This window comes from Microcaecilia unicolor, chromosome 7 (assembly GCF_901765095.1).
Source record: "Microcaecilia unicolor chromosome 7, aMicUni1.1, whole genome shotgun sequence".
NCBI classification, from domain to species: Eukaryota; Metazoa; Chordata; class Amphibia; order Gymnophiona; family Siphonopidae; genus Microcaecilia; species Microcaecilia unicolor.
In genome coordinates this window covers 94020286-94047901 of record NC_044037.1, presented here as the reverse complement: position 1 = coordinate 94047901, position 27616 = coordinate 94020286, and positions in this window count along the sequence as shown.

Sequence of the window (27616 nt, the reverse complement as noted above, 5' to 3'; positions counted from 1 at the left end):
CTCCCGCCCCGGGGGCGCCGAGGAGAAGTTCCTGGAACTCTTGGCTCTTCTGAGGGCGGAATCCACCACCGCTGAATCATGAGGCAATTGGGTCTGCATGAGACTGGGTTCCCCGTGGATCCGATATTGGGAGTCAACTTTTTTAGGGACGGTTGGACTAGAAAAAGGCTTCTCCCAGTTCCTCAGCATAAGTTCCTTAAGAGTCTCATGAAAAGGAACTGTGGCAGAAGATGAAGGTGGAGATGGATAGTCCAGAACCTCAAGCATTTTGGCCCTGGGCTCGTCCACAATTTCCACGGGGAAGGGGATGGCCTCAGACATCTCCCGAACAAAAGATGAAAAGACAAGCTCTCGGGAGGAGACAGCTGCCTTTGTGGCGAGGGAGTGGAGTCAGATGGAATGCCTTGAGAATCCTCGCCAGAGAACTCCCCATACACTCCTTCATCATCCTCAGATGAGGTATGTTCAGATGGGGCTAAAAGCTCAGACAGAGCCGCCCGGATCTGAGCCCGTCTCGACGAAGAGGCTTTACGGCCTCTATGATGGAGCCGAGAAGTTGATGGTCCCTGATACTCCGGAGAAGCTTCCTGCTCCGATGCGTCGGGAGAGTCAACTTGGGAAGCCAAAGACACCGGCACCGGAGGCGGCACCGGTGAGACAGGCCTCACCACAGGCTGAAGGCCTGATGCAGAAACATCCGGCATCGGTAACGTCGACACCCCCGACGCCGCCGGTACCGGTGCCTCTGAAAACATCGACACCGGCCCCGTCGACGCCGTCGGTACCGACAACATCGATGCCGACTGCCACTGCTGCATCATGTTCATGAAAAATGGGAACATGGCCTGCATACGCTCATCCAGAGCTGGTGTCGGAAGAGGCTGCGGGGTCGGTTGAGGTGTCGGAGGCCAAGTCTGCTGAGGTTGGGGAGTGGGGACTCGGCTGCCAGCGACCCCCACGCGTCGGAACCTCAGTGATAGAGGGAGAGCGATCCTCTCGGCACCGACGCTTCTCGGGTATCGAGTGTATCGATGACCCGGAGCTCCGGTGCCGTGTCTCGAAGGAGATCGACGACGATGCTTCTTGGCCTTCGCCCGACGCATGTCGTCGAGACTCCTCGGCACCGGAGAGGAGGACGTGGAATCCACACGTCTCCTCGGGGCCGGGTCCGACGCAGGACGGTCCCGGGGGGCCTGCACAGCAGGAGGCGCCGAGGCGGGTGGAGACCCACTCGATGCATCACTGCTCCCAGCGTGCATCGGTCTAATGGCAGCCTGTCCCCTGTCTCCCGGTGCCGACGCCTCCTTCGACGTCGACCTCGACGACGCCGGCATCGAAGACATCATCCTCGACGGCACCGACTTCACCGGCACCGACTTCCCCGGCGCCGATTTGGAGGGCGCCGACTTAGACGACGTCGACGGCGCTGACGCCAAAGCACCGGGCCCAAAAATCTTTTCTCTCTGGGCGTCTCGAGGAGAGCAGTGTCCGCTTCTTCATGGCGAGACACAATTTACAAACTCTCCCGAGCGATGATCCGGCCCAAGGCACTGAATACACCACGAGTGTGTCTCAGTGCCAGAGATGCCCGATGACAGCGGGCACAAGGCTTGAAGCCGCTGGGCGTCTTCGTGACATTTCGGGAAAAATAGTCCCTGCCAAATCAAAAGACGCGATTGTGTCTATAAAAATGACACAAAAAAACAAAAGAAAAAACGGGAAAAATACCCGACCGAGCGATTTAATAAAATCGCAGTCTAAAAGAAAGGAAACTTAATAACGAAAAAACTCTAAATAACTATAAAGGATACTTCGCTTTTTTTGAATCTTCACCTCCGGGCACAGAGGAACACGAAGACGAAGGTCGAGCTCCGTGTCACCTCAGACGCGGAGAAGAAAAAACTGAGGAATGTGCCCGCGCGGCGGGCGGGGAAAGTGGACGCGCGCATGCGCACTGCATCCGCCCGCGCGACGGGGGACATTTTTAGTTTTGTCATGGACTTTGCTGGAAAGTCCTCCGGGCCGACGTGACGTCACCCATCAGTGAGAATATTGGCCTGCTTGTCTTTGGAGAATAAGGTTTAATCACACGCAACGGGGGGAGGGCAGGAAGGAACGAAGAGGAAGCCGATGGAACACAGTCTGCAGTGTTCTCTACATCTGTCGGAGGACTAAACTCAGGTGAGCTGCTGGTTTTCTGTCGGCTGTGCACTGTACTCTCTCTCCCGCTGCAGCCTAAACAGCGCCTAGAGGACCGGCACCGATTGGAGGGCCGGACAAACTGGGTGGGCCTGAGCTGAGATTGGGTGGGCCAGGGCCCACCCCAGGCCCACCGTAGCTACGCCCATGGTCCTCTGGTGTTGAATGCTATCTTCCACTCATCGTCCTCCCTAATGCGAATTAAGTTATGGCCCCCTTAATGTCCAATTTGGTGAAAATGCAAGCTCCCTGGAGCCGGTCGAAGAGCTCAGAAATGGTAATAGCATTCAGATTTCAGTAGTCTATAAAAAGGCATAGCCCCCCATCCTTCTTACTTGCAAAGAAGCCTGCCCCTGCTGGAGATGTGGAGGGGCAGATGAACCCCCTCTATAGATTATCTTTAATGTAGGCTGACATTGCTTAAGTCACAATGAGATAGAGGGAGCAGACCTAACCCCTACGGGGCATCTTCCCAGTTAGCAAATCAATGGGACAGTGATACTCCCAGTGCGGTGGCAGAGTCTCGACCTGTTTCTTGGAGAATACATCAGAGTACCTGAAATAGGCCCAAGGTAGGCTCTCTGGAGCTTCATCAATGAAGCTACCACTGGCTCCTGAGTCAATGAAGGCTTCAGTAGTAATTCCAGAATCCAAGGACCCAGTCGATCCACCTGCATAAGCTCCCCAATGTCAGCTGAGGACCTGAAAAAAAGATGGAGAGGGTTTGTGCTAAATACTGGGAGCCATTCAGAACACTCTATGGCCAGCTTGATGTTCCTGTGCTCACTCATGGAACTGGATGTCCACTCAGGTACATAATAGGATGAGGTCATCCAAGGTCAACGGGAGGTCTCTCCCAGCTAACTCATCCTTGATCTGAGAGGACAGTCCCTGCCAGAATATGGAAACCAAGTTCCACTCCAGTTTAGAAGCTGTGAAGAAACAGTGTTTTAGGCCTCTAAAATGTATTGGACATTTTTCCTGCATTATGTTCTGAAGCTTATTTCTCCTATTTGTCCAGCAGATGGTGCATGATTGTGCTTAAAAAGGACAGAGGACTGACTTCTCTTTCTTTTAGTTGGCACACAAATAATAAGTGCCTCTAATGATGTAACCAGTTTTTATTTTGAAACTGACTGTTCTGGGCTCTGATTGGCCTGGAGTTTGAAATTACCCAGTAGATGCTGGCTGTTGTTTCAGTTTCAACCCAGGAGAAGAGAGAGAGAGAGCTCTTTGCTGAAGCATGTAAAAACAGTTATATTTGATAACTGGTGAACAACTATATATGTCCTGATCTCCCAGGTATTTTATAGGAAGTATGAAAATGTTTGCTTAGTTTTCTAATTGAACCATTTTTCAGTTACTGTTACTGTTTGCTAATTGCACTTTATTTATGTCCACTGTTCCAAGTTCTGAGAATAAACAAATTTGTTCATTCTGACTGTCTGGACTGATAAAGAATCCTGGTGCTTTCTGGGAACTGTGGGACCACTGAGAGTGTTTCTCTAGTAACCTAGAAATCACTGGGGATACTTGGAGAGTGGGAGACTTGCCCAGAGGCGGTTGTGACCCAGTGGGTGGGAGGAGGGTGTGTAGAGCATGCAGTTGCATGCAGACCTGAGCTTGCTGGGAATAGACTCTTTAAGTGGCCACAGGATTACTCCAGGTGGGTGGCTAGGCGTTTCATGACAAAAGCCAATGTCCAAATCGAATGGCATAATCATCCAGTGTCTGGGAGCCTTGCCGCAAGTTCAGTAACTCTGAGGCTGCAGAGGAGGCCTTCCCTAGTTCCTCAAAGATTCTTCAGAACTGGCACAAGAATTGGGTCAAGTTATTCAATATTGGGTCATTCCACTCCAGATGGGTGAGGCCCAGGCGAGCTCAAGGCCCCTATAGAGCTCCTGGCATTCACATATAGACATTTCAAACTATGTTTGTTGTTCCTATTTACATCATGCTCAGTACTTGACAGAATTAATTTGCAATCTCTTGTCTGATTTTTATTTTTATTTAAGGACACCTGATCTACTATGGTCTCGTTTGCAACCTCACTATCAGGATACCCTATCTTCCCTGTTATGGTGATATCTTTGAAAGATACCTTATCCAGAGCCATGCGCTTTAGAGCGACTGTCGGCCTTCCTCCCATTTCTAGTTTAAAAGCTGCTCTATCTCCTTTTTAAATGCCGATACGAGCAGCCTGGTCCCACCCTGGTTAAGATGGAGCCCATCCTTTCGGAATAGGCTTCCCCTTCCCCAGAATGTTGCCCAGTTCCTAACAAATCTAAAACCCTTCTCCCTGTACTATCGTCTCATCCACGCATTGAGACTCCAGAGCTCTGCCTGTCTCTTGGGTCCTGCGCGTGAAACGGGTAGCATTTCAGAAAATGCTACCCTAGAGGTTCTGGATTTGAGCTTTCTACCTAAGAGTCTAAATTTGGCTTCCAGAACCTCTCCCCCACATTTTCCTATGTCATTGGTACCCACATGTACCAATACAGCTGGCTCCTCCCCAGCACTATCTAAAATCCTATCTTAGTGACGCGTGAGGTCCTCCACCTTTGCACCAGGCAGGCAACTCACCAGGCGATCCTCATGTCCACCAGCCACCCAGCTATCTATATGCCTAATGAGAGAATCACCAACTACAACAGCTGTCCTAACCCTTCCTTCCCGGGCAGCACTTGGAGACATATCCTCGGTGCCAGAGGATAGTACTGGTGGGCAGGTCCTGGCTACAGGAGTATTTCCTACTTCACCAGGGTGATGCTCTCCTTCTCGGAGACCTCCCTCCTCCAAGGTAGCACAGGGGCTACCAGACTGGAGGTGGGACTTCTCTACAACATCCCTGTAGGTCTCCTCTATGTACCTCTCTGTCTCCCTCAGCTCCACCAAGTCTGCTACTCTAGCCTCAAGAGAATGGACACGTTCTCTAAGAGCTAGGAGCTCTTTGCATCGGGCACACACATATGACATCTCACCAACTAGGAGATAATCATACATGTGACACTCAGTGCAAAGACTGGATAGCACCCCTCTGGCTGCTGGACTGCTGACTCCATCTTAGTGTTTTTGAGTTTTTCCATAATTTAAAACTGCTACAGTATTAAGGATATTAGCCAAATATAAAATGTCTCCCTTAGTTTATATAGTGTATTGTATGATTTATTTAGTGTATCTTTCTTAAATTGTAATGAAATATATTTAAAAATCTGTGAGAGCACTCCTTGTTACCCTAATTACAATAACTGACTATAAATGAAGACTGGTCTAGGGGTGGTGGGGTGTTGGGGAGGCTGGGCATGAAGACTAAACTAGATCCTGCAGTGCTGCTATCTGTTAATGCTGTGGTACAAAGTTTTTAAAACTAAGGGGAAAAGACTATGGAGATTAGTTGATAAAATTTGCTTTGTTATATTTTTTATTTTGCCTATCACTAACCTACAATTCCTCCTTTAACCCCAATCTTTAAGTCCAAAGCACAAAGCAAAATAGTGTTCATTTACCAGAGAAATGTCCTCTTCTCTCAGAACTTCTCAGAAAGAAAGTTCAGTGGGACCTTTCCTCTTTATATAGTTTTGAATCTAAGGGGCCTTTTAAAACAGGCTCTTTGAAGCTAACTCAGCAACCTATGCAAATATTCTACTTTCCCGCACCTTAGTTAACACCTAATTGAGGTCGCTGGACGTGCTACCCTCTCCAGCCGCCAAAGAACAGAAATAACTGCATTTTAGAACATGAGTTTGGGCTGTTTAGTTTCTACCTCTAGAAAAGTTTTCAGTTTAAAACTATGGGGAAAATGCCTATTTCTAGAGAAAATTTCAGTTTAAAATTATGGGAAAAGGGTTTGCACACTATCAGGCTTATTTTTGAAAGAGAAGGACGACCATCTTTTGACACAAATCGGAAGATGAACATCCTTCTCACAGGGTCATCCAAATCGGTTATAATCGAAAGCCTGCTTTTAGTTCCAGGGACGGCTAAAATCACGGGGGCATGTCAGAGACGTAGCGAAGGCGGGACTTCGGCGTGCCTAACACTTGGACGTCCTCGACCTATAATTGAAAAAACGAAGGACGTCACTGACGAACACTTGGACGACTTTACCTGGTCGTGTTTTTCATACAACCAAGCCACAAAAAGGTGTCTGAATGACCAGATGACCACCAGAGGCAATCAGGGATGACCTCCCCTTACTCTCCCCCAGTGGTCACTAACCCCCTCCCAACCTCAAAACAATCTATGCCAGCCTCAGATGTCATGCTTAGGTCCATGACAGCAGTGTGCAGGTCCCTGGAGCAGTTTTAGTGGGTAATGCAGTGCACTTCATGCAGGCAGCCCAGGCCCATCCCCCCTACCTGTTACATTTGTGGCGGAGGGAAACAGCGACACCCCTCCAAACCCCACAAAAACCCAATGTACCCACATCTAGGTGCCCCCCTTCACCCATAAGAGCTATGGTAGTGGTGTACAGTTGTGGGGAGTGGGTTTTTGGTGGGCTCAGCACACAAGGTAAGGGAGCTATGTACCTGGGAGCAATTAGACGTTCCACTGCAATGCCCCCTAGAGTGCCCAGTGCTGTTCTGGCATGTCAGGTGGACCAGTGCACTACGAATGCTGGCTCCTCCTACGACTAAAGGACTTTGAATTTGGTCGTTTTTGAGATGGACGTCCTCGTTTTCCATTATCACAGAAAATCAGAAACGACCAAGTCTAGGGATGACCATCTCCCAGGGATGACCAAATCTCATGATTTGGACGTCCCTGACTGTATTATCGAAACGAAGATGGACGTCCATCTAGTTTCAAAACTACGGGTTACCTCACCCCTGTCTGGGGACATCCTGCAAGGAAGTCCTCAGGAAAACTGGACATCTCTTTTGATTATGCCCCTCCATGGCTACTAGTAATAATTCTTGCTTTTTCTGTCTCTCTCTCTCTCTTTTTATTACCCCTTAATACTAACTAGGCCCTGCTTGCTTCCCCCCCCCCCCTATTTTATTCCCCCTTAATACTAAACTAGATCCCCGCAGTGTCTGCTAGAGGCTATCTGTTAATGCTGTGGTACAGTGTTTTTTAAAATCTAGGGGAAAAGACTATGGAGACTAGTTGATAAAATTTGCTTTTTCATATTTTTATTTTGCCTATCACTAACCTACAATTCTTCCTGCGGGTCCCTGTCTCCTTGTAATTCTCTAAGGGACAGAGGGAAGGAGGAAGGGAGGGAAGGGAAGAGAGAGAAAGAGAGAGAGAGAGAGATTGGGAACACCAATAGCAGGGACTGGGACCAGCTAGCTTCCATGGAGTCTGCATACTGAAGCAGGATCAACAGTTGAAATATTAATATAAGTTGATGAGGATGGGTAGATGGTGTGAGGTGGACTGTATTTGAGGAGATGATCTGACTGGGATGCAAGAACAGCAGCCCCAGGGCAACATGACATGCAGTATTAAATATCCTCTTGTGTTTTCTGTATGAACTATACTACTCATAAAAGGAAGATTGAGGAGCTGCATACCACAAGGAAAAAGTGGGTTTTCTGAGTGCCAGATCCCAGACATGGAGAGTGGGTTGAGACAGGTTAAAGGAGGGTAGATGGAAAACAACAGCAGAGGGAGTTGTGAGATGTACAGGGACTGAGGAGGTAGATCTCTGATATCTACAATGGGGAACAGGGCCGTGCTGACCCGGTAAGCGAGGTAAGCATGGCAGGGGGGCGCTTCCCTCTAGGGGGCGCCGCCGCACCATGCTCACCTCGCTCGCCCTCCCGCAACATTCCTTTTCTTTTTTTTTCTTTTTAAATTTACCTCCATGGTGGCGGTTCCGGCAGCGCAGCGTCAGGGAAGGAGGCGGCGCTCCCGACGTCTCTAACCTTCCCTTCACTGTGTTCCGCCTTCTTCTGACGTCAAGGATGACGTCAGAAGAAGGCGGAACACAGCGAAGGGAAGGCTAGACGTCGGGAGCGCCGTCTCCTTCCCTGACGCTGCGCTGCCGGAACCGCCACGGAGGTAAATAAAAAAAAAAAAAAAAAGAAAAGGGATGTGGGGGGAGCGAAGAGGGTGGGCAGTTGAACAATGGGAGCGGGAAGGCAGGGGAGAAACGATAGCATGAATGCGAAGGGGGGGGGGAGAAACCGGCGGGCCAGGCTGGGACATGGGAGAGAGAGGAGCATGGATGCGAGGGGGGGTCATGGAAGGGAGAGAGGAGACTTGCTGGAAAAGGATGAATGGAGGGGGCAGGGGACAGAGGAGCATGGATGGGCATGGATTGGGAGGGCAGGGCTCAAGGAGAGAGGGGAATTGCTGGATAGGGATGAATGGAGGGGGCAGGGGTCCCGAGCCCGCCCAAGAAGGCTAGAGTGACCTCAATCTGACTCCATCTCTAAATAACACTAGTACTGGGGTAATCAGGGGGTTGTGAAGTTCTAAGAGAAATTGCCACTGAGAGAGACGTTAGGTCTCAAATCCCCACATTAGTCCGCCTCTCAGCACTGGCAAGGAATAGATACCAGCCTTATGACAAACTGGATTTAGGCTACAGGTTATATAATGCAGCGAATGATAGCCAGATGTAGCAAAAGCATTTGTACTTACAGCCTTTCATCATTAAGTGAAGCCCACAAACCATCGTTTAGAATGGAGAGTTTATTTGCATATCAGATTTTAATCAGGTACATTCATCAGACAAATTCTGGATTCAGCTGACCGGAGCTCTGCTGCTTCCGAGGCGTTGGAGAAAAGTTCTTCCGAGGGCTTGCATGCACCCTGCTTTTATACAATTTGGTCACCATACAAGTCTATGGAGACAGATTTTTTTCCTCTAATATTGCTTAATCTATGAGTCATGCCCTCCGGCCAGGTGCTCTTCCGTTTTAGTATTGCAACTTGTTGTGCAACTTCCCTTTTTGTAATCACTTCCTTAGATACGGACATCCAAACATCAAAACATGAACATCTCCCTAGATACGGACATCCAAACATCAAAACATGAACAAAACAACTTTTTTATGAAGATATCTAAATTTGGATATATTAGGTTAATATCTTTTTGTGATCTAGGTTAGGATTTTAGCCATCGATTCCTTGATCTTGGCTTATGCACTGCTTTTGAATGTCACACCAAATTCTAATGAGGCCTAGTCAGTGCCTTTTAGCAGTTTAGGCTGTTTAAGGTATGTAAATTGACCCACCACTATTCCAGTGGATGGATCCCAAGCGGGGACACATATTAACTTACAGGTAAAGCACATCCTTGCTCAGCCAGTCATAGATTTTTAAACCTAGCTGGTATTTTTACAGCCTGAGTCCTAAAATCTGGCCTTCCACCCTTCCGGTGGGCATCCAGTGAGGGCCTCTTGCTGTACTATAATTATACACAGCGAAGGGAAGGCTAGACGTCGGGAGCGCCGTCTCCTTCCCTGACGCTGCGCTGCCGGAACCGCCACGGAGGTAAATAAAAAAAAAAAAAAAGAAAAGGGATGTTGGGGGGAGCGAAGAGGGTGGGCAGTTGAACAATGGGAGCGGGAAGGCAGGGGAGAAACGATAGCATGAATGCGAAGGGGGGGGAGAAACCGGCGGGCCAGGCTGGGACATGGGAGAGAGAGGAGCATGGATGCGAGGGGGGGTCATGGAAGGGAGAGAGGAGACTTGCTGGAAAAGGATGAATGGAGGGGGCAGGGGACAGAGGAGCATGGATGGGCATGGATTGGGAGGGCAGGGCTCAAGGAGAGAGGGGAATTGCTGGATAGGGATGAATGGAGGGGGCAGGGGACAGAGGAGCATGGATGGGCATGGATTGGGAGGGCAGGGCTCAGGGAGAGAGGGGAATTGCTGGAAAAGGATGAATGGAGGGGGCAGGGGACAGAGGAGCATGGATGGGCATGGATTGGGAGGGCAGGGCTCAGGGAGAGAGGGGAATTGCTGGAAAAGGATGAATGGAGGGGGCAGGGGACAGAGGAGCATGTATTGGGAGGGCAGGGCTCAGGGAGAGAGGGGGATTGCTGGAAAAGGATGAATGGAGGGGGCAGGGAACAGAGGAGCATGGATGGGCATGGATTGGGAGGGCAGGGCTCAGGGAGAGAGGGGAATTGCTGGATAGGGATGAATGGAGGGGACAGATGGGCATGGATGGATATGGATTGCAGGGCAGGGCTCAGGGAGAGAGGGGAATTGCTGGATAGGGATGAATGGAGGGGGCAGGTGACAGAGGAGCATGGATGGGCATGGATTGGGAGGGCAGGGCTCAGGGAGAGAGGATAATTGCTGGAAAAGGATGAATGGAGGGGGCAGGGGACAGAGGATCATGGATGGGAGGGCAGGGCTCAGGGAGAGAGGAGAAATTGCTGGACATAGAGGGGAGGGAAGAGAGATGAAGGAGATGAAATGAGGGAAAAGGAAGAGAGGAGAAAAACTGCACATGGATGAAGAAAATAGGCAGAAGCTGAGGACCAGAAATGAAGAAGAAAGGAGGAAAGGAAAGAAATAAATGGAAAGGAAGCCCTGGAAACGGAATTAAGAGGACAGATAGCAGCAGAATCAGATACTGGGCCAGCATGATCAGAAAAAGAAAGTCACCAGACAACAAAGGTAGAAAAAAAATCATTTTATTTTCATTTTGGTTTATTCTATAAAGTATGCCTAGTCATTTTTAGTGTTTGGAATATGTCCACTTTGAGAATTTACATCTGCTATCTTATTTTGCAATGTATAGCAATTTCTTTCTAAGAATATTGCTGACAATTCCTGTCAGTGTGGCAAGTGTTGAGCGATCATTTTCACGGGGGGGGGGGGGGGCCGCCGCCGCCACCTCCAACTGATAGTCTGCAGGGGGGGGCGCCAACTGATAGGCTGCAGGGGGGCGCCAGAGACCCTAGGCACGGCCCTGATGGGGAAGAAGCTTTGAGGTCCACAAGAACTTAGAAGATGGAGTCAATTCTTACAACTACTACCACAAATCATTTCTATAGCACTACAATTCTTCCTTGTGTTTGCCAGAAAATGGGAGGACTAGAAAAGAAGAAAAGAAAGGGATGCAGAAGGCAAATATGGCTTGGGGAAAGGAAGAAAAGGACTTAGAATTTGGGGAGGAAGAAGCTGAAGTGAATTGAAGGAAATCCACTTATGTCTATGTCTATTTTTCTAACACAACCTCCCTTCCTTGTGTGTTGTGGAGTATTGATACCCTTCTATCATTCATTCCCCTATATTTTGGTATTATATTTATCTATGTAACCTAGATGTATCTATGTGATCCTCCTTCTTTCACCATTTATTATTTTATTTTGATGTAAAATACTTAGATATGGTTTTATTTGTGGTGTATTAAATAAAGTAGTAATGTGAAAATGTGACATGTGAATAAGAGTTGACTGAGGATTAGCCAGAGTAGGGGAAAAGGAAGAAATGACTAGTGATTAAGATGGTGGAAAAGAGCAGTCAAAGCCAGGGCCACCGAGAGGGGGGGGGGGGACAAAATTCCCCGGGCCAGGCCTCCAGGGGGGCCCGGCGCCGCTGTCCCACCCGCCCTCCATCATCAGGGCCGGTCTTAGGCAAGGGCGACAGGAGCGGTCGCACAGGGCCTCGCGCCTACAGGGGCCCCTCAGCGCTTCCTGTCGCTCCCTGCCACATCGTCGCTCAGCTTCTTTCCTTCCAGCTGCCCTGCATTTAAAAAGTTGCAGCGACGGCGAAAAAGCAGGCTCGCCTGTCCTATAAGCCGTTCCCCTTATCTCTCAGCGTGCACTGATGCAATTTCCATTTTCCGGTTTCCGCGAAGGCGGCACAGTGCACGCTGAGAGAGAAGGGGAAGGGCTTAAAGGAGAGGTGAGCCTGCTTTTTCGCCGCTGCTGCAACTTTTTTAACGCAGGGTGGTTGGAAGGAAAGGAGGGCTGTGGTGGAAAACTGAGGGCACAGCTGGGGCTGGGAACTGAAACTCGGGGGGGGGGGGGTTGAAAAGGGGGGTAAGTTGGGGCCTGGGGCGAGTCACTGGACATGGAGGGGAAGGGAGAGGAGGATAGGGAGCAAAGGAGAATCACTGGGGATGGAGGGGGAGGGTAGGAGAAATGCTTGACATGGAAGGAAGTGAGGGAAGACAGGAAGGAGATGCACATGGATGGAGGGGAGAGAGGAGAGAGCAGGGGACAGAGGAAAATCACTGGATGTGAATGAGAGGGGAGGACATGGGGCAAAGGAGAATCACTGGACATAGATGGGAGGGGAGGGCAGAAGAGAATTGCAGGACATGCATGGGTAGGGAGGCCAGGGGAGAGAGGAGAGTTGATATGGATGGATGGAGGGGAGGGTAGGAGAAATGCTGGACATGGATGGAAGTGAGGGAAGACAGGAAGGAGATGCATATGGATGGAGGGGAGAGGAGAAATTCTGGATACGGATGGAGGAGAGGAGAGAGTTGAAATGCTGAATATGGATAGGAGAGGAGGGAAGAGAGGACATGAGATGAACATGGATGGAGGGGAGGAGAGAGAGGATAAATGCTGGACATGAATGGAGGAGAGGGAAGAGAGAGGAAGGAGATGCATCCTGACGGAGATGAGGGAAAGGGAAAAGAGGAGAAAAACTGCACATGGCTGAGAAAATAGGCAAAAGCTGGATCTACTCTATACCTCCTCCAGTCAAGTCCACAGAGGACCCAGCTTTTACCTATGGATGTAGGGCAAGAAATGAAGAAGAAAGGAGGAAAGTAAAGAAATAAATGGAAAGGAAAACCTGGAAGTAGAGTTAAGGGAGCAGATAGAGAGCAGTAGAATCAAAGACTGGGACCAACATGATCTGAAAAACAGTCACAAGACAACAAAGGTAGAAAAAAATCATTTTATTTTCATTTTAGTGTTTGGAATATGTCCAATTTGAGAATTTACATCTGCTGTCTTATTTTGCAATGTTCTGTTTTTCTGGTATTGTGCTATATGCAGAATCTGTATGCTAATTTGGTTTCTGTCATTTTGGGTATACTGGAGCGGAGCTGGGTGGGGTGGGTAGGCCCCAGCGAACTGGTCTGCACAGCTCCCTGCAGTTGCTAAGACCAGCCCTGTCCATCGTCGACCGTCTGCCACCAGGCCGGGCCCCCTGCATTGAAATCACAGCGCCTCTCACCTCCATGTGAAAGCGCTGCAGGCAGCAGCAGATCCCCTCCTTTTGGGCTTCCTTCCCTCTCTGTGTCCCGCCTCGTCTGATGTAACTTCTGTGAGGGCGGGACACAGGGAGGGAAGGAGGCCCGAAGGAGGGAGGCGATCTGCTGCTGCCTGCAGCGCTTTCACATGGAGGTGAGAGGAGCTGTGATTTCAATGCAGAAGCCCAGCCCGGTGGCGGGTGGAGGGGGAGTGGCGGCAACCTCGAGGGGGCAGTGGGGGGGTCCCGGGGTGGCCTTGTCCCAGGCCTGGCGTAGTCTCTCGGCGGCCCTGGTCAAAGCACCAGGATTCAAGTTACCTGGGGGATAAAAGGGTTGAGAAAGTATCCAGCAAAAAAAGGGTGGAATGGATGGGGGAAGGGGAGGGGCGTCACCTGCACAAAGAAAGAGAGGAAGATCATCTGCACGAAGAGTGGAGATATGCATGCGGGGCAGAGTACAGGTGAAATGGTTGGAGGGGGAGAAGATAATGTGGAAGATGTGAGCAGGGCCAGTCTTAGCAAGTGCGGGGCCCTGTGCAGACCAATTTGGTGGGGCCCCATCCCAGTCCCGCCCCCACCCTAGCCCTACCCCGCCCTAGCTCACCCCATTGATAAGATTATTCAATTTTTAGAAATTTTTTATTTATGAAATTTCAAATAAAGACAAATTAAGCTAAACTTGTACAGAAAAACTGGTTGAAATAATAAGCACAATGCTATCTCAGAACCCCCCCCCCCTCCCCAGAAATTATTCAGTTCAAGTCCACTACAATTAGTAGTTCCAATTCTCATAACAAAGGAGAATAAAGGAAAAATATTAATTAAGAAAGATCCAGTACTTTCAAATTCCCCTATATTCTGTCCTTTGACAGCTGTGCCTGGTTGGGATAGATACAGAGATATGTTTATGTTTATGTTTATGTTTCTCATAGGCACTGTACTGTTATAAAAGCAAGGCAGCATGGAGAGGTAGTTCCCAGGTGGGGCAGTCATTCTTGTTTAAACTGTTTATGGGTGTGCTGTTTGCCAGGGCTGTATCTCTCTGCCTAACTGGACTCTGCCCTGATTGGTCTTCTGACCTTCATGTCCTCTGGACTCTTGGGAGAACCCCCCCCCCCCACCCCCCCCCCCCCCCCCCCCCCCCCCCCTCTCCTGTCTTAGTTCTCTCTGTATGGCTGAATAGCTGGTTCCATCTTGGCTTCACAGCACTTGTCATCATCGATGCTGTTAAGAAAGCTCAGTTTCTTTCCCTTATGTATCTCTTAGTTAGCTCACATATATCAGTTATATGGTTTATATGTATTCTCATACATATCCAGCTGGGAGAGATACTGCACTGTTACCATCCATCTATTGAGCTGCCCTGCCTGTGGGGAGAACTGCCTTCTCTCAGGTTTGATGTCATCTTCTGGAGCAGCCCAGAGAACACAGAGACTCTATGCTGAGTGGCAATTCCATCTGTTCGTGAGTAGTTGTATTGCTCAATAAAAGACTGTTCAGATTGAGAAAAAAGAGTCTCCAGGGTGTGTTTAGTGCAAGGGTTAACTCATCAAGTGACTGGAGTTTGCCTGAGTAGCCAGGCTCCAGGAGAGCTTGAACACCCTATTACTCTGTAACCCATCAAACCAGAGAGGCAACACAGAGATCCCCAACCCCAAGTAGCCAAAAAAGATGTAAACTAAGTGCATAGGTTCCCATTAAGACAAAACCACAACACATTTACCGTACCCAAATGTTTCCATAAATCAGCTATATTAGAGATAGACTTTTAATTAAATTTAGATATTAGATATGTATCATATGACAATAAAGTGGTTGCTCAAAGCATATACTAACCACAATCGCTCAACTGCAAACACTATGCACAAATTTGTGCAAAACACACTCAGAATCTTACTGTACCATAAATATTACACTGAGCAGACCCTAATACACCAATATACCACCCATACGGAAAATGCAGACCATCAACAATATGAACAAGGGATCATAATATCACAATTCTCATGTAGAGCCACAAAACACCCTTTTAGGGTGGATAGTGTTCACAATGAGTTCCTTTTATTAATGACCATATGTAGATCCTTCAAGAGGTAGTGTGTCATGATTTAGGCTCTACACCCTTTCTGATGTTTTGGTGCCACCTTAGTAAGGGCAACACACCAGTGGCGTAGCCAGAAGGCAATTTTGGGTGGGCCAACAGGTCAGACCTGAAAGGGAAGGGGATGGTAAGTTTAATGCTGTGGCCTGATGTACGTTTGGTATGGAGAGGACCGCCATCGTCCCAGGCGCTGTATGGCATGGGGGGGGGGGGGAGACCCTGTTGAAAGGTGGTCATTGCTGTGCCTATACGGAACGAGTGGGTCCCGTAGTTGTTGGGGCACTGGCCAGCTTCGAGGAGAGCTTGTCGGAAGACAGCCGTGAACTGGAAGCACGTGAGCGGAGTTGCATCCAGGTGTAGGAGAAGGAACGATCCAGCAGGCCTCATCCTTAGGTATGCTTTGAGGTTGGCGAGCGGGCAATTGGGCAAACTAGGGACGCCATGTAGGGTAATGGTGTGACCTTTTCCCTGCTGATCAGTTTTGGATCTGGCGAGTCGCAGGTAGATGGTATCCTGTGTAATGGAGACTCAGCAAAGCCGCAGGCCGCCCGATGGTTTGGCCTTGGAGTGCGCGGTGAACTCGCTGATGTGTAGGGCAGCGAAGTAGGCCAGAGAAAAGGCCGCTCTGAACAATGCAGTCTCGTAGCCATCCCTGCACACTCTCTCGAGGGCGAGACAAAGGCCGTGGAGGAGTTCGTGTGTGACAGGCCGCCTGGTGTCAAGTGGCGTCGGGTTGTGGCGCGCCCACCCTCGCAACAAAGTTTGAATCAGGAAGCTGGCATGAGGATTGCCCCAGCCGTGGAGCTTGGCAAAGAAGGAGAAGCCTGTGATGCACGAAGTGACTGTTGTCCTCGAGGCGCCCTGCTCAAAGGAATCTGTGACTTAACGTGCAATGAGGTGGTCGGGAATCGCACCCTCTGTCCATCCTTGTCGTACCAGGTATTGAGAAACATGATGAAACGCACTCTGGTAAGCTCGTAGTGTAGAACGAGCTAAGGAGCTGGTAATGAGTATGTGCATGGTGTTGAGGTCAGGTGCCACAGATGTTCGGGAAGTGGAGTCAGCTGCCTGGTCGCCGTGGGGGCCAGCTGTCGAAAGAGGGAGAATTGAAAACGTGAGAGGGCATCAGCAATATGGTTGTCAACTCCTGGCACATGCTTTGCGCGGGCAGTCAGGTTAAGTTGCAGGCACCCAAGGACAAAATGCCGGAGGAGTGCAGCAGTGTGAGGGCAGCGCGCCGTCTGCCGGTTGATGTTGTCAACGACCGCGGCATTGTCTGACCAAAGGACTACACTTTTATTGGCCAGTGCAAGGCCCCAAACGTGTACAGCAGCAACAATGGGGAACAATTCGAGGAAGGTGATGTTCTTGGTAAGGACGGAGTGGGTCCAATGTAGTGGCCAAGGGGCTGCAAACCAATTCCCGTTGAAATAGGCTCCGCACCCAGAGGATCCTGCAGCGTCAGTATAGAGGCAAAGGTCGACGCTGGACGATGGGGGAGATTGTATCATGGCTCTACCATTGAAGTCCTTCAGGAAACGAAGCCAGATGTGCAGGTCCAGCCGGAAGGGGCGCGAAATGCGCAGGTGGTGGTGCTTACGCGCTATGCCAGCAGTTGAGGTGGCGAGCCTGCGAACAAATATTCTACCCATAGGGATGACCCTGCAGGCAAAGTTGAGGGAGCCAATAAGGGACTGCATCTGGTATAGGGTGAGCTTGGGCGAGTGTAGGGCATGTAGGATCTTTCGTGATAGGCCGAGCAACTTGTCCTCTGGAAGTCTGATGGTAAGGGTTGTGGAGTCAATCTCAATACCTAAGAAGGTGATGGTCATGCATGGGCCAGAGGTTTTGCTGCTGGCGACGGGTACTCCGAAGTCCAGGGCAACAGTGTGAAAGATATCCATGAGGTCTCTGCAGGGTACTAGATTGGTGAGGCCCAACGAAAGAAAAAGTCATCGAGGTAATGTACGATGGTTTTCGTAGTGGAGCGCTGAGACACCGTCCAATGCAAGAAAGTACTGAAAGCCTCGAACAGGTTGCAAGAGACTGCGCACCCCATGGGCATGCATTTATCGGAAACGTAGTGGTTGTCATGTAGGAATCCAAGTAGGGGGAAACAGTCAGGGTGTATTGGAAGTAGTCGGAAGGCAGACTCAATGTCTACTTTTCCCATAAGCGCATTGCGCCCTGCTGCGCGAACCAGGGACACAGCGGAGTCAAAAGACATATACTGGACCGTTGCAGTGCCCTCCGGTATGGAGTCATTCACAGAGTGTCCGGGAGGGTATGATAAGTTGTGTTTGAGGCAGAATTTGCCCTGCTCCTTTTTGGGGACAGCTGTAAGGGGCGAGACAAACATTCTCGGGAAGGGTGGATGGAGAAAGGGGCCTGCGATTCGTCCAGCTGAATGCTCCACTGAGAGTTTGGCAGAGATGATGTGTGACAGGGGGGTTCTGGAGTGTGTTGTCGGGGCTTGGTCACATAGCGGGATGGGGCCCTGAAATGGTATGTGAAACCCGTCCTGGAAGCCTTGGAGGATTAGGTTTGCAGCTTGCCGGTCTGGATATCGTGCCAGCCAGGGCCTCATCGCATCTATGCGGATGGGCGTGGGCGCCTTGTGCAAGAGGTCAAGGTTTGGAGGGGACGGCGTGTCAGGTAGCAGTTTATCTAGGACACTGTGCAAGGGGTGTGGAGTACCGCACGTTGCGCACAGGTGCTTGTATTTGCAATCCTGTAAGGTGCAGCTGCCTTTGTTGTACTTCCAGCACACCTCTCGGGAGAGCGTGGCAGGCCTCCCTTTTTTATTTCCGGGGAGGGGAGGTGCCCTGAGTTGGGTGGAACGCCCGGTAGAGGTGCTGGGTCTGGTGAGGACATTGCGTAACCACAGACCTCTGTCATCCATATACCACACCATGGTAGGGTTCGCCTCCATTTTGTCCCTGAAGTGCTCATCGTACGCCAGCCAGGCATAGCCTTCGTGCTCCTGATAGATGGTGAGCACTGTTTCCAGATAGCAGAGCATGGGGTCGATCTGGTCAGGCTGTTTCCTATGCACGATGCTCATCATGCGTGCATAGGATGTGACCCAACAGGCCAAGTTGCGTGGCAATATTTTGTTGTGTTCCGGTAGTAGATCGCCCTTTTTTACGCGCTTCTTAGCATGTCATCTGCGTCGTCCTTCGGCCAGCTTGAAGATGTCAAAGTACCGCCTCAGTAGGACCTTTTTGCGCAGGGACCTTGGAACCCGCTGCCATAAGCGCTCTGGGGAATAGCATATGAGAGTGCCGAAGCAACGGGAATGGCATGCCTTCCTCTGGCGGGAGATAGAGAGGAGGAAGAGCGCTCACCGGCTCACCGGCCTGGAAGGCGTGCTTGCAGGTCTGCAATGTGGTGAGGCAGGAGACCGGAGACACTCCCGAGTCACCGCTGTAGCCATAAGCCGGACTTGTGTGGGTGAGGGAGGGGATCTGCGACGGTGATGAGACATGCAGCAAGTCTGATGTCTCCGGGCAGAAGGCGATCTGTGGCGCCGGCGGCGGGACCTGGAGGCGCCAGAGCTGCTTCTGGAGCTGCGGGATTTTGTACCGTGGCTGTAGTGAAGCCCGTCGTCCCAATCGCGGTGGTGTCTGCGCAGTGGCCTGTCTACACTGGATCTGGAAACTGACCTGTGTCTGCTCCATTTGGCGCTGTGTACGTGCAGAGCCTGCCTGCCTGCCTGCCTGCCTGAGGATGATGATCTGTGGTTTGAGGAAAGTCAGGATGAAGGTTGCGAACCTGGGCCGGGTTCCTGCACCGGGCCGCCGTCGCATGGGTTGATGTTGGAGTCGGGTAGGCAGGGATTAGCTGGTAGGTCATGTGGGCGCAGCGTATCAGCTGCATTGCTAGCAGACAACGCAGCGCCTGGTACAGTATCCGGCTGGCAGGGAAGAGCAGGGGAAGCAGGTATGTCTGATTTCAGCGGTATGGAGGCACGTGGCAGCAGGAGGCAGTCGGAGTTGGTAAACCACTGTGGGCGCTTAATCTGCCTTGATGATGCACATTGCGGCTGCTCTGCTGCAGCCAGGGTGGAAGTGGTCTTTGTGTCGCGTGGCCGACGAGGCATGCTTGAGATGTATGGCAACACGTGGTAAATGAAGGAAACAAAATGGCCGGCCTGTCCGAAAGACGGCCAAAACGTGGCTGCCATGCAGCGCGAGGTAGCGTTACCCTCAAGAATATCGGAACACGTGGTGAGTGAAGAAAACAAAATGGCCGGCCTCTCTAAAAGACGGCCAAACGTGGCTACCGTGTAGCGTGAGGCAGCGTGACCCGCAAGGCTGATCTGATAGCCGGCTACCGCACGTGGTAAAAGAAGAGAGCAAAATTGGCTGCCTTCCCCGGAAGACAGCCAACACGTAGCTGCCGTGCAGCGCGAAGTAGCCGGCTATGCGGGAAAAACCGAGGTGAGCGGCAAAAGAAGGAAATGTAAAATGGAGAAGGGCATACAGGAGCATGCAAGAAAACGTTAGTACATAACTGCTCACCATGGTATTGGGCGTCCCGGGTACTGCCGCGCGGTCGTTAATGCCAAGGGCGCGGCACAGGAAAGAGAAATGGGAGAAGCGGCAAAATAAAAGGCAGCAGGAAATCAGCTGATGAGATAGCCAGCTAGTAACGCGATAAGGAAACAAAGAAAAGCAGGAAATCAGCTGATGAGATAGCCGGCTAGTAACGCGATAAGGAAACAAAGAAAGCAGGTTTTACCATGTGGGGAACCACGTTGGAAACTCCCGCGCCGCTCTCTGCCCGTGATGATTGCGAGATGGCCGGCTCTGTGGAAAACTCAAAATTTTTAAAAAGGCGCGACACCACTACACCGCGATCGTGAACAAGGAAAGGGAAATGGCTGGCTTTTGTGAGAAACGGAGAAAATAAAAAAAAAGGGAGGGAAATCAGCTGATCTGATAGCCGGCTAATACCGCGATTGAAACTCCCACGCCGCTCGCTGCCAACAAGAGGGCAGCAGCCGACAGTGATTCACAAACGGAGACCCACCCCAGGGCCTTCCCTCTGCCGCGATCCGCTCTCTCTGTCGCAACTTCCTGTTTCTGAGAGAGCGGATCGTTACAGAGGGAAGGCTCTGGATTGGTTCTCTGTGAATCGCTGCCGGCCGCCACTCTTAATTTAGACTAGGTGCTTCAAGGCGGGGGTGAGGGAGGGAAAAGATTATTCACCTCGGACACCGCTCGGATCTTTGCAGAGGGAAGGCTCCGGAGTTGATCGCTGAATCTCTGCTGGCCAGATTGTAAGTGTTGGATTATTTGTAGTAAATAATTAGCAGATTTTATACACACAGCTTCAGCTTTAGAAATGTTAATTTCTTTTCTTCATCTCTCTCACATACACCCCAGAATAATTCACTGCTGAGTCACTTTAAAGTTGAAGTAACAAAACATCTGTTTACTCACAGTTTGTAGTTAGATTTATATTCAGGCAGACTTATATAAACATAATACTATACATTTGAATTATCAGCTCTTTCCATGTGCTTAGATGGTAATGGATGCTCACACCATAGATCCTCAGGTTAGGAGAGATCATTAGAGCTCCATGTGCTGTGCCTAATCACACCCACAGGAAGTTGCATGGCTGTGACCTCTCTAGGTAATTCACATCAGAGGTCACAGAGTAATCACAGAGAAAACATTGCTGACAGACAATGCATGTAAAACACAATACATTATTCCAACAAACCCCTTCTCATGCATAACTGTCATGCAATTATTAATTCATACAAAGTCCAAGCTTTATTCGCAGATTCTCAAAACGTTCTCTGGGTAACGGTTTGGTCATGATGTCAGCTGTCATCTCACTGGTGTGACAATAGTCTAGACTGATGACCCCTTCTTTCGCCAGCTCTCGCACGTTGTGATATTTCGTTGCGATGTGCTTGGTGCATGACTGAACCTTGTCATTCTGTGACAGTCTGATGCAGCTCTGATTATCTTCCATTATCTGGATTGGTCTCTGTTCAGCTATTCCAAATCCAGCAAAAGTTTTTCAATCCACATCAGTTCTCTGCATGCTTCTGATACAGCACATATTCAGCTTCTGTAGAAGACAGACTCACAATACTTTGTTTATGCCTGGCCCAAGAAATTTGTACATTTCCATACATAAACTACATATCCACTTGTGGATTTATAATCAGAATGATCCCCTGCCCAATCTGAATCACAGGTAACATATTAGTTTTGGATTACTATTGGCTGAAATCTTTAATTTACAATCAATGGTACCTTTTAAATACCTTACCATCCTTTTAACTGCAGTCCAATCTGATTTGGTAGGTGAGCTGACCCTTCTGCTCAAAATTCCTACTGCATTTGCTATATCAGCCCTGTATGTGGTAGTCAGATATAAAAGCTTACCTATGGCTGATCTATATTGGGTGTTATCTGGTAAAGGTTCTCTTACTGTTTCATCCTTCAGAAAATCAGTGATCATGGGAGTGCTTACAACTTGGGCATCTTGCATACCTAAACTTTCAATAAGCTCATTTATTTTCTGCTTCTGGCTTAGAAGATAAGAACCATCATTTTGTTTCTCAATTTCTATAGCAAGATAGTATGACACATTACCAAGTTCTTTTATCTCAACATTCAGGTTTAAATATTTTACAATGTCCTTGTACTCTTGCTCACTTTCGCTTGCAATGAGCAGATCATCAACAAAAGCTAAAATGTATGCATATTGTCCATTTCTGCACCTAGTGTACAAGCATTTATCTGTTTCACCTTGCTTAAATCCTAAATTTGTCAATATTTCATGCAATTTGTCATTCCAACATTTTGCACTTTGCTTTAATCCATAAAGACCTTTGTTTAATTTACACACTAGCTGTCTTTGTTTTGTATTTATGAAACCTGTTGGCTGTTCCATGTACAAGTCTTCAGTTATATCTCCATGAAGAAATGCTGTTTTCACATCAATGTGGTTGACTTGCATGCCTTTTGAGACTGCAATGCTCAGAAGTGTTCTAATTGTCGTGTGTTTCACTACAGGTGCAAACACTTCATCAAAATCTTCTCCATATTTTTGAAGATATCCCTTTGCGACTAATCTGGCTTTATACAGTACCTTTCCACTTTTCCTTGTGCATTCCTTTTTAACTTGAATACCCATTTGCATCCTATAGCTTTCTTGCCAGGAGGTAATTTTGTAAGAATCCAAGTTTTATTTTTATCCAATGCATCAATTTCTTCTTGTGCAGCTTTATGCCATTCAGCAGCTTCTTCTGCTGGCATTTTCTCAATCTCATCCCATGTTAAGGGCTCTTGAGCTTCTGCTGACTTTGTTAGGTAAGACAGTCTTGGGGGTGGAACACCTTTGTTTTCCCCTGGATGAGCGTCTGACAACAGGTTGGTCTGACCTTTCCGCATCCTCTAAATCTGAGAGTCCTTCTCCAATTGATTCCCCTTCTCCAACTGTACTGTCTCCTGCAATGATCCTTTCTGTGTCTGCTTCCTCTGCCTGTTCCTTGTTAGATACAGATGAGTTGCTTTCAGACATCTGCCTTGGTATGGCATTTATATACACTGGCATGTCTATTATGGTTCTAGTTTCATATTCTGGATGATAAGGCTCATCTGGGATAATCCAGCCTTTATCAACCCTTTTGTTTTCATCAAAATATGTAACATGTCTTATGCCAACAATGCCAGTTTTCAGATTCAAAATTCTATATCCTTTGTGTCCTGGAGCATAGCCAACTAAAATGCCCCTTTCTGTTGTGGAATCCAGCTTATGCCTTCTTTGCTTTGGTACATGAGCATATGCTGTACTTCCAAATGTTCTTATGTGTGACAGGTTTGGCTTCCTACCATGCCATGTCTCATGTGGTGTGCGCTCAGCGCCTTTAGTTTGGCATTCTGTTTTGTAGGTACACTGCTGTGAGAATGGCTTCCCCCCATAGTCTTTTAGGGAGATTGCTATCTGACAGCATACATCTGGTCATTTCCACAAGTGACCTAAATTTTCTCTCTGCAACAGAATTTTGCTCTGGTGTATAAGCTACTGTTGAGATATGCTGAATGCCTTCTTGTTCTAGAAATGTGCGCATGCTTTGTGAAGTGAACTCACCACCATTGTCGGTCTGAAGAACCTTTGGTTTTCTTTCAAATTTATTGCTCACCATGGCTACGTATTTCTTCAGCATGTCTGTGACTTGACTTTTTTCTTTCAGCAAATAGGCCACACAATATCTAGAGAAATCATCCAAGAATATTAGCACAAATCTGTTATTTCCCAATGATGGGATATTAAACGGTCCGCATAAGTCACTGTGTATTAAGTCCAGTACTTTATTACTCCTATTTCCTGTGTATGCAGGAAATGAGGGTCTCACACCTTTTTGAGTAACACAGTCTATGCATTTCTCCATTTTACCAGTATCTACACTTATTTGAATGCCTGTGGCAAGTTGCTTACTGTGAAGATCCTGGATCACCTTAAAATCACGATGTCCCAGGCGGCGGTGCCAGATTTCCAGACTACATTTACCATCATTCTTCCTTACTTGCGCCAGATGTGAGGCTTCACCTGAAATGCTCAGTTTATAAACATCATTATGCATAAAAGCTTCAGCATACACTTCATCATTTTTAGAGATTGTGCACTTATTGTTTTCAAAATGAATCGCAAATCCCTTCTTATCTAATGTACATACACTAAGCATATTGCAAACTGCTTGGGGAATATACAAGACATCACTTACAGGAATTTCTTTAACTTCATTAGACACTTTGCATTTTAAGAATCCAATGCCTTTTGCTTGGATCTGAGTAGTTCCTGCGTTTGCAGTATGAAGAACACCTTCTTCTGGACTCATTTCCTGAAAGAAATCCTTACAATTGGTTAAATGGCATGTGCTCCCCGAATCCAAATCCAAGTACTTTCATTTGAATTATTATTATCCATCATAGTCAAAGATTTTTCTACCATTAGAAAGCTCTTATGTTTACAATTGTCCTTCATACATTTCCTGCTTGGAAAATTCTTTTGTTCCATTGGCTTAGGTGAGCTAGAGGGGGTGTTTTGTATTTCCTTACACCATTTAGATACATGTCCCTCCTTTCCACATGAATAGCAAATCAGCTTGCTCTTGGGTGGAGTTTTCCCATAGCTCCGCCTTCCTCTACTCTTTGCCAAGAAATTTGTTTCATTTCTCTCTGACTGTCTTTGAGAACACATCTCCTCAGAATCATTAATTATGCATTCTTGCCTCAGTTTTGATGCTGCCTGTTCAAAAGATTGCCCTTCAATGGCTTCATTTACAGACCTAAAAACATCAAACTTCTTTGATAGTGAGGTAAAAAGAAATGCTCTTTTCAATGCATCACACATGGGAATTCCAGAAAGTTCTAACTTTTGAAATGAAGACATAAGATGCATAATGTGATCATTACATTTACTTTATCCCTTAATTTGGTCTCATTTAACTCTGCTAACCAAATTGGTTGCTGTTTTGCATATGTAGTTGCATACATAGTTCTCAGTTTATATAAAATTTTGTTTGCTGTATCTTTTGCTTCCAGCAATATGGCTTGTTTCTCTGAGAGAGCTTCCAAAAACATGCACTTCACATAATAGTTTGCATTGTCCCATTCAGCCAAATTTTCAGCTGTTCTGTTTTGGTCTAAACATATACTTAATTTCTTTGCTTGAAGGAGACATCTGAATCTTAGCTCCCATTGCTGATAATTATATTCAGTTAATTTAGACACCTTGAGAGAGTAGAAAAATGGTGAATTTCCTCCCTCAGCCATTTCTTAGCCTTGCCTTCTGTTTGGTGTGTGGGGGGAGAGAGAGACAGACTGAATCTTTCTTTTAAAACTTAAGAGAAAAATTTGGCTTTTTCACTGCCTGGTAATATTTCTCCCTTTTTCAATTCCTGGGCTGGGCCCATAACCCTTTTGTTGGATTATTTGTAGTAAATAATTAGCAGATTTTATACACACAGCTTCAGCTTTAGAAATGTTAATTTCTTTTCTTCATCTCTCTCACATACACCCCAGAATAATTCACTGCTGAGTCACTTTAAAGTTGAAGTAACAAAACATCTGTTTACTCACAGTTTGTAGTTAGATTTATATTCAGGCAGACTTATATAAACATAATACTATACATTTGAATTATCAGCTCTTTCCATGTGCTTAGATGGTAATGGATGCTCACACCATAGATCCTCAGGTTAGGAGAGATCATTAGAGCTCCATGTGCTGTGCCTAATCACACCCACAGGAAGTTGCATGGCTGTGACCTCTCTAGGTAATTCACATCAGAGGTCACAGAGTAATCACAGAGAAAACATTGCTGACAGACAATGCATGTAAAACACAATACATTATTCCAACAGTAAGCTCTTTGAGCAGGGACTCTATTAGATTGTAAGCTCTTTCTTCTATGTTTGTGCAGCGCTGCGTATGCTTTGTAGCGCTATAGAAATGCTAAATAGTAGTAGTAGTAGTAATTTAAACTAGACGCTCGCAGTGGGGGTGAGGGAGGGAAAAGACGATCCGACCGGATCCACTATTTTTAGTGGGCCTTAGGTGGAAATGGGTGGGCCTAGGCCCACCCAGGCCCACCCGTGGCTAAGCCCCTGCAACACACAATCTCTCCACTGCAAAACACTATACACAACTTGTGCAAAAACACACTCATAACCTTACCAAATCATAACAGCACTAATTCCAAGGACAGGACAAGCTACAACTTTATGCATGGAAAGGCAGCACTGTAATTACACCGGGCTCTAAAACACCAGTACACAACCTAGTGAAAAAAAAAAACCAAAACAAAAAGGCTGCAAATACTACATGCTAGCAGAATACTGCACCTTGATCACACATGAAAAACATATGACACAACAGATATGAAGGCAAAATACTGAACTGTGGAAAGTTACCTCAAGAAGTCAGACTCAGTATGCAGCAATACTAGAAAAATTTAAACTTACATGCAAAATATCACAGATGCACATTTCCAAAAGCTGACATATTCCAGTTAATAAATTCTGAATAAAATTCTTTTTTATACCTTTGTTGTATGATCATTTAGTTTTTCTATTCGCTTTGGTCCCAGTGTCTTCTGTTTTATGCAGTGTCTTCTTTCCATTTGATATTCACCACCATAACTACCCCAAACTTTTTCCTCCCCGTCTCAAACAACTTGAAAATTCTGGGAGTGTTATGATTGGGGTCTGAACCCCTCTCAAACTTACCTCTTTCCTGGGGGTCAGCTTCTTAGCTGGTTTCTGTTTCTTTTCTCTGTCCTTTCTGAGCTGGCTCTGTCTCTCTGTGCTAGCAGCTTCCAGCAGCATGGCTCTAATTGTTTCACTATACTGCACCTGTGTGTGTGTTGCCTTAGTTGCTCTACCTCTCTTTGGGTGTACTGGCTTCAAGTGCTTCACAGTGTTGCATTGGTGTGGGTTGGGCCTCTCTGGGTCAGTATGCTTTTGCCTAGGTCTAGGGAGTGTGACATCATCAGGGAGGGCCTTGATAAGGAAGTGGTGTTGTTTCCTTCAGAGCCTTTGCTACGGTGGTGTTTGCTTTAGGTAGGGTGGTGCAGTGTGCACTTCTGACTTTGTGTCTAGTTTCCCTGCTTGCTTTTGCTAAGGGCCAGGTTAGTGTTAGTGCAGTGTGCACTGGTGACTGTGTGTTTAGCTTTCCTGCTTTTCCCTCTTGGTTTTGGAAGCATTGCTGTGTGTAGGGCTTTGGAAGCTCTGTTGCTGATAGAAGTACTTCAGGGTTTGGTGTTGTTAGGAACACTGCAGAGTTTGCTGTTAGAAGTACTTCTGGTGTTTGTGCTATTGGGAGCATTGCAGTCTTTGCTGTTGGTGTTTGGTGCTTTAGAAGCACTTTTGGCTTATGTGTTAGCTTCCCTCCTTGTGGCTCCCCTGTCTTCCCTTTTAGTGCTAGGAGCTCTTCTGGTTGCTTGCCAGAGTAGTGCTTAGAAAGCACCTTGTTAGTTGTATCTAGCTTGCTAGAGCAGTGCTTAGGTAGCTTGTTAGTTTTGTGTTTAGCTTATTAGGGTAGAGCTCTGCTTGTAGCTTGGTGCTTAGTAGCACCTGTGTTAGCTTTGTGTTTAGTTCCCTGCTCTGTTAGTTTAGGGCTTAGGAAGTCCCTTTCTTGAGCAGGGCTTAGGAGCTCCTGT